At 40.3% G+C, this 8,384-nt stretch overlaps 1 pseudogene; it reads left to right on the forward strand.

The window, feature by feature from the left end:
• The first annotated feature begins 1,490 nt into the window (after positions 1–1,490).
• LOC120609695 (endophilin-A1-like) lies at positions 1,491–2,516 on the forward strand (annotated as a pseudogene).
• Positions 2,517–8,384: the final 5,868 nt, after the last annotated feature.

The raw sequence follows: 8,384 nt of genomic DNA on the forward strand, positions 1-8,384 counted from the left end.
CACGTGGACTTACTTGCTGACAGACACACACGCACTAAGCTTGAGTGCTGGGGCATTGGCTTGAAAGATATCAGAAACCTAGGAGAGGAACTGAACTGTCTGGCTTCAGGGCCACGGCTAGAGGCACAGCTTTCTCCCAGACAGAAGTGCTAGCAGATGCCATTGTTCCTTTTTTCCGCCCTCTCCCATACCAGCATGCGAACACAGGTGGCTGCCATATCTGAGTCTCCATCAACCTGGCTAACACAGTTTGCCTCACCCAAATAATTCCCTGAGGCCCTGTCTCACTCAACTTTGGGGTCCACCCAAGTTGTTTCTAGTGGCTTTTCCATACAAATGGCCTGTCTTGGCTCATGCTATGGACTTCCCTAAAATCTCTCAAAGGTTCACAAACCCCAAATAAACCTCATCTGGCCTTGGCATGCCCTGTACCTCTTGCTGAGCAGCCCTAGCCTGGCACTAGCAGCAGCTGGCCTCAGTGGTTTGGCCTCTCAAGATACTTCTAAGCTCAGCACACATGGAAGACATCTGCAGATTGCTTACTGACTCTTGCCAGGTGGCCCTGGGCAGGGCACAGGCTATGGCTGAATTTGACTTTTGGTGGAGCCCCTCCCAGGAAGTCCCAGGGCCAGCATGTCCAGTGGCCAGCTTCAGACCAAGCTGGAGCACCACATAGGGCTGCATCCAAGGACGACACACTCAAAGGGCAGACTGGGCAGACACCAGAGCCCTGCTAAAGTGAATCCTGCTCCATAAGGTCAGTCCCTCACTGGCCAGTCCTCATAACCAATCAGCCCAAAGGTCAGTCCTGCCACTGATGTGCAGACAGCAACCAAGGCTTAACTACAACAGGAGGGTACACTTGGCTCAGGTGACCAGGAGAACTGCACCATAGGGCCCCACAGGACACTTATTCCATAAGGCCACTCTACTAAGGCCAGGAGACATAACAGCCCTATATAATACATAGAAACAAATACAGGAAGGATGTCAAAATGGGGAGACAAAGAAACATGTTCCAACTGAAAGAATAGAACAAAGCTCTAGAAAAAGAACTAAACAAAATGAAGACAAGCAATCTACTAGATGCAGCATTCAAAAACTGGTTTTAAGGATACTCAATGAACTTAGGGGAAGTGTAGATGAACTCAGTGAGAACTTGAACAAAGAGATAGAAAACATAAAAATGGAGATAGAAAATAAAAAGAACCATTCAGAAATGAGAAATACAATAACTGAAACAAAGAATACGTTAGAGGGAATCAATAGTAGCTTAGATGGAACAGAGGACTGAATCAGCAATTTAGAAGATAAGGTAGCAGAAAACACCCAGTCAGAACAGCACAAGGAAGAAGAATCCAACAGCCCCAGCAGCAGCATGACAAGTAACGACCCTGCGAATGTGCCATCCAGCTTGGCCCTCCTGCCCCTCTCTGCTGTTGCCTCCTTCCTGCACTTGCAGCCATCCCATTCACATGTCCTCCTGCACCATGTCAGTGGCCAGGCTCAAGAAACAATTACATAAAGCCACTCAGAAAATGAGTGAGAAAGTTAGAGGAGCTGAAAGGACCAAGCTAGGTGATGACTTCAAGGAAATGAAGAGGAAAGTGGATGTCACTAGCAAGGCTATGATGGAAATAATGACTAAAACAATTGAACCAAATCCTGCTTCCAGAGCTAAACTGAGCATGATCAGCACCATGTCAAAAAGCCATGGCCAGGAGAAAGGGCCAGGCAATTCTCAGGATGAAGCTCACAGAAGCCATGCTCACAGAGTTTGGAAATGATTGCAGCTTTGGCCCAGTACTTGGCAAGGTGAGAGAGGCCATGCAGGAGCTCTCAGACGTGAAAGACTCTTGGATATGGAAGTGAAGTAGAACTTTGTTGACGTTTTCAGGATCTTCATGACAAGGATCCAAGGGAAATTCAGCATCATCTAAAGAAGTTGGAGAGTCGACACTTGGACTTGAATTATAAGAAGAAACAACAAGGCTAGATTCTAGACGAAGAGCTCTGTCAAGCTCTGGAGAAATTTGATGACTCTAAAGAAATTACTGAGTAAAGCATGTTCAATCTCTTGGAGATGGATTTTGAACACATGAGCCAGCTCTCTGATCTTGTTCAAGCCCAGCTAGAGTACCAAAAGCAGGCAGTCCAGATCCTGCAGCAAGTAACCTTCATATTGGAAGAAAGAATAAGCCTCATCTTAGTCTAGAAGGGAAAATCAGCCTAAATAGCCTAAAGCCTGGAGTTTCCACCTGGAGAGAGTACTCAGCCCAAAGGTGGCCTCCCCACACAGGTACTCCCAAACTTTCAGGTGCCCCAATGGATCAACCCTGCTGCCAAGCTCTGTATGACTTTGAACCTGAAAATGAAGGGGAATTGGGCTTTAAAGAGGGTGATGTCATTACATTCACTAACCAGATTGGTGAGAAGTGGTATGAGGAGTGCTTCATGTCCAGTCAGGCTTCTTCCCCATCAATTATGTGGAAATTCTGGTTGTCCTGCCCCATTAGTATGTTATGCTGGCTGGCTTACCTCCTCTTGACCCAGATAGTTAAGTTTAACCACTGTTTTGGTAATGCTGCTTATAACACATTCCAAGTGCAGGCTGCAGTTGTCCAAGTCATCAAGCCCCACTGAGTAACTTTGGTTGACTTGTGTGATCCCACAAGAGTCATGGTGATGGATGGTACCTTCTCAGCCTGGTGGACATGGCATGAGCTTTTTAAATACCATCTGAGACCAGCCAGTAGTCAGAGAACTGCTGTTCATACAGTTCTCAGGAGGCTGTGGCTTCTTAGAATAATGACCATGAGCTACATCACAGATAAACCATCCTACTGAAGATATTATGAATCATCCAGGGGTCATCTCCAGGTCTCAGGTTCTCCATTTAAATAGGAGAACATTTTTGCTTTCATATTGTCCCCTCCCAAATATGTGAGTCATAGAATTGTGGTAGAAAGACTTCCTCACCAATAAATTAGCTCCTGTTCTGAATTAGTCCCCTGATGTTATCAGTAGAAAAGTATTGTGTGTAGAAGCAAAGCCTTCTCTGAAAACATTCACCTTTGTTTCTCCCACTTATGCCTGTTTCTGAGGTACAGCCAGTTTTCCTCGCTCTCTGCTGTTAAAGCCAAAGAAGGGCTCCTATTTTATTTCCAAGTAAGACCAGTAACAATCAGCATACTATAGGAGCGGTTGAAAAGAGGAGATTTCTCCATTATGAGGAATTGAGAAGAGATCTAATTTCCAAGCTAAATTTCTGGTTGTATATAAATAATGTGTGTATTTTGGGCATTTCTGAAGGTACTGGGAAAGGGGAACAAATATCTTCACTTCAGTTTTATTTACAAATTATGTGTTTCATGAATCCATTTGGCACAGAGACATAAGGAGAAAAACACTATAGACCATTTTTCCACTAGTTCATAGACCAAGAAATCATAAATATCTTTTTTATCCCACTTTTATTTTGTGTTCTTTTAATATCACTTGTGCATGTTCCGCCCTTGATGAGGACCAATAAAGATGATTTTTGTGCTTAGCAGTTTAATTGGGTGGCTGCATATGTAAAACTCTTTCCTGATTCAGTCATTACTGTTATCTCTGTTCCTTCTATCTCATTTTCATTTCGTGTGTACGGTGCTGTGTATAAACTTACGAGTTTTTGTTTTTTTTTTTGGTATTGGTCATTAAAGTCCTATTAGAATCTATCCCGAGTTCTATTTATCTAGCCGTACAGATTCTTCAGAGGTTTAATGTGCTACTTCAGATGCGTCACCTGCAGAAGTGGATCATGTAGAGTGAAAGGCAAATCTTACTGCTTAATGTATAAATTCTTACCACGGGAAGCATCGCCATTTCCACAAATTTTTGCTGAAGCCAAAAAAAAAAAAAGGAAAGAAAAAGAAGGAAAACAAAAAAGAATCTAAGAATATGAGGTAGTGTAAGGGGCTTCTGGGACAACATCAAGTGTACCAACATTCACGTCATAAGGGTACCAGAAGGAGGAGAGAGAGAGAAAAGAATTGAAGACCTATTTGAAGAAATAATGACGGAAAACTTTACTGACCTGCCAAAGGAAATAGACATACAAGCCAAGGAAGTACAGAGAGTCCCAAGCAAAATGAACCCAAAGAGGCCCACACTAAGACAGATCATAATTTAAATGCCAAAAGCTAAGGACAAAGAGAGAATCTTGAAAACAGCAAGAGAAAAGCAATTAGTTACCTACAAGGGAGCTCTTATAAGACTGTCAGCTGATTTCTTAACAGAAATGTTGCAGGCCAGAAGGGATCCACAGGAAATACTCAAGGTGGTGAAAAGCAAGGACCTACAACCAAGATTACCTAGCAAAGCTATCATTTAGAATTGAAGGACAGATGAAGAGCTTCCCAGACAAGATAAAGCTAAAGGAGTTCATCACCACCACCAGTATTACAGGAAATGTTGGAGGGACTTCTTTAAGAAGAAAAAAGAAAAAAAAGATCAAAATATGAATAATAAAATGGCAATAACTACATATCTATTATCAATTACTTTAAATGTAAATGGATTAAATGCTTCAATCAAAAAACATAAGGTGGCTGAATGGATAAGAAAACAAGACCCTTACATATGCTGCCTACAAGAAACTCACTTTAGACCAAAAGACACACACAGACTGAAAGTAAAGGGATGGAAAAATATATTTCATAAAAATGGAAACAAAAAAGCTGGGGTAGCAATACTTATACCAGACAAATAGACTTTAAAACCAAGGCTATAATAATAGACAAAGAAGGATCCAGTAATCCCACTTCTGGATATTTATCCGAAGAAACCCAAAACACTACTTTGAAGGGACATGTGAATCCATGTTTGTTGCAGCATTATTTACAATAGTCGAAATATGGAGGAAACCTGGGTGTCTATTAATGGATGAATGGATAAAGAAGTGGTATATATATACAATGGAATATTAGCCATAAAAAGAATGAAATCTTGCCACCTGCAACAACATGGATGTTGTACTGAATGAAGTAAGTCAGACAGATAAAGAAAAATGTCATATGATTTCACTTATATGGGGATTCTAGAGAACAGGATAAACAAAATAGAAACAAGCTCATAGATACAGAGAACATTTTCATGGTTGTAGGACTGAGGGCAGTTGAGAGAAGATAAAGTGGGGAGAGGATTTGGTAGTTACAAAATAGTCATAGGGATGTAAAGTACAGCATAGGAAATATAGTCAATAGTATTGTAATAACTATGTATGGTGTCAGATGGGCACTAGATTTATTGGTTTGATCACTTTGTAGGTTGTATAAATGTCTAATAATTATGTTGTACACCTGAAACTAATATAATATCTTATGCCAACTGTAATTAAAAAATGTATATATATTAAAAGTCTTTGTCTACTAAAAAAAATCTAGGAATGCTGATGAATTTGGGATAATCAAGAGGCTGACTTTTGAGTTATACAAATAAAGGTGGAAGATAAAATAAAGAACTAAAAATAGCTACCATATTAGACTAGGAGAATATAGCTGAAAGTTTTCCAGTTCAATTTGTATTGATTTAATTATCTATTCTTGGTACAGTAACATACTCTTTTGATTAGAACAATGTTATAGAAATTTTTAGCATTAGTACATCTTGTCTCTACTTGAAATTTTTTTCAGGAATCTCTTAGCCATTCTTGCTCTCACTTTCCAGACTTTGATTCTTCCTTAAAGATTTTTTTAATGCTTTTATATCATATTACCCAACACACCATCCACTCAAGCCTGTGAAGGGGTGGTACAGTAGTCTCAGAATTCAATCTAAGTATATATTCTAAGCTTATATGACAAAGTTGTTTTATTTCAGTGGAGAAAGTATGATTTACATGGCTGGCATAATTGGCTCTTCATCCGGAAGAAAATAAAGCAAGACTTTACTTCATGATCAGTACAAAAATAAACTTGAAAGGGACCTAAAGATGCAAAAGTTTAAAAAAGAAAACTTTAGAGGATAATATAGGAAACTATTTATTAAACCTTGGAGGTGAAGGTGGAGATTGTCTTAAGCAACTCCATAAACATGAGAATATAAACTTTAGATAATAGTCAGTAGGTGGTGATGATCTGAGAAAATCACTTACACACATAATAGAGACAAAGGATTAATATCCTCAGTGTTTGACAAGTTCTCATCAATTGATAGGGAAAAGACACAAACCCAACAGAAAAAGGGGTAGAGAATACTCGGCTGGTTTTTCTATTTATTCCCCAGATCTATTCTCCACCCTCTGCCTGCATCTGTTCCCTGGTTGCCCTGTAGATTGCATCACCTGGGATTCTTGCAAGCAGGCTCACCCATTGGGTTTGGCCAATGGGGAGAACCAGCAGGAGATTGAAAGGCTGAAAGAGAGAAAGGTTGGGGTGTTTTTGGGGGGGGTGGAGGTTCTCAACAGCTCCTACTGGACAGCTTTTTCAGTACTCACTGGGCTCACTGGATAACACTAGTTCCCTATCTTGTCCCTTCAGCCTTAGGAGGCAGCAACAGCTTCCTCCTGTTTCATTACTGGATGTCCTCACCAGCTTCTCATCTTTTATTTACTACCTTAGTCCTGCCCCCCGGCTCTATAAGTAGTGCCTTCATTACAATCCCTTCATCTGAACCATCTGGGATGAATTTTGTCTCCTGCTGGGATCTGAATGGATACATATACAAACCAGCAATACGCAGAAGAGGAAATGAAAATTATCAATAAAGATGACGTACCTTCAACTTCACTTATATCCAGAGAAATCCAAATTTAAGTAACAATGAAGTAGAATTTCTCACTCATTTGCCTGGGCAAAAAATAATAGCATTAATGATAATACGAGGAAATGGGGTCTTTCATTCACTGCTGGTAAATGCATAACATTATTATAGCCTTTTGGAAAAGTAAATTGGCAATATATAGAAAAATTTAAAACGCACATATTCTTTGACTGATTTTGGGCAATTCATTCTACAGAAACAAAAGTTCTAGGAAACAAGGATCTATGAACAAGCATGTTTACTGAAGAAATTTTATGGATATACAAAGACGAACTTAACCTAAATGTCTACCCATACGGGAAGAGTTGAATACATTATAACTATACAATGAGATATTAGGCAGTTATTAACCATATTGGCTCTATATTTATTGACTCGGAGGGATATTATGAAATAAGTAAATTACAGAGCATTGTGTATAGTCTGTGGGGCAGAGATTACTAAATATCCCTCCTGATTTTCTTTTTGCCCCCAAGAATCTCCATATTTTAACTAGGCACATGACTGACTCGCTAAAGACTCTATTTCCAAGCTTTCATTGCAGTGAGTTGTTTGCATGGTTCTAAATTATGGCCAAGTGGAAATGATTAAAGGGAAGGAATGCCCTCCCTGCCCCGACCCTTTCTCCTTCCTGTTGACTGTAATGTAGACATGGTGTGAACCACTCTGGAAAATGTGTTTGAGGCACCCCCGGGATGGTAGAGCTACTAGGTAGAAGGAGCTTAGATTCCAAGATGACCTCAGAGAACAGAACAACCCTGTCACTTTTGGGTCACCTGCCTCGGGACTGTTATGCAAGAGAGAAGTAAACTTCCAGCTTATTTAAGCCTATTACAGAAGTAGAATTTGAATCCTAACTCAGAATAATTTAATTTTTATAAAAGAAACAGAAAAAACCTTTGCATATACGTGTATGTGGAGCTTAGAGGAAGATATGGAAAATACAGACCAGTCTGTATTTTGTTACCCAGCAGGTGGATTGGAATGGAGTTGGGGCTAATAGTGCATCTCCATTGGAGGATATAAGATATAATATTCTTTCAACTGTTTTCTAGGCAGGCTTTTTACATTGCAAAGAGACTCACTCAAGTTAAGTTAAATGAAGGGAACATTAGTATGAGAATATGGGGAGGTCACATAGAATCTAAAATCAGGAACCCACATACAGCGGGACTCAGGGGAACTGGAAAGTAGTCAGGACCCAAGTCTGGTTTCAACTTCCCTCTGTGGTCTTCCTCATCCTTCTCCCTTCTCCACATCTGCCATTTGCCCTTGGTTCAGAAATAGTTGCACCTTGGCAATGTCTTGATCAGTGGTTTTTGAAGTGTGATCCCTGGGCCAGTAGCATCAGAATGATTTGGGAATTTGTTAGAAATGCAAATTTTGGGGCCCCACTGGAGATCTACTGAATCGGAAACTCTGATGGGGCCCAGAAATCTGTATTTTAACAAGTCCTTTAGGTGATTCTCATACACATTAGAAAATCACCAGTCTAGATGGTATTCTAGCTCTAATACCTGCGCTCAATCTGCAATAGGTATAGCTTAGTCTGTGTGAGAGAGACTCTAATAGGCTCAGTT

The sequence above is a fragment of the Pteropus medius genome, unplaced genomic scaffold (assembly GCF_902729225.1).
Source record: "Pteropus medius unplaced genomic scaffold, Ma_sr-lr_union100, whole genome shotgun sequence".
Taxonomy (NCBI): domain Eukaryota; kingdom Metazoa; phylum Chordata; class Mammalia; order Chiroptera; family Pteropodidae; genus Pteropus; species Pteropus medius.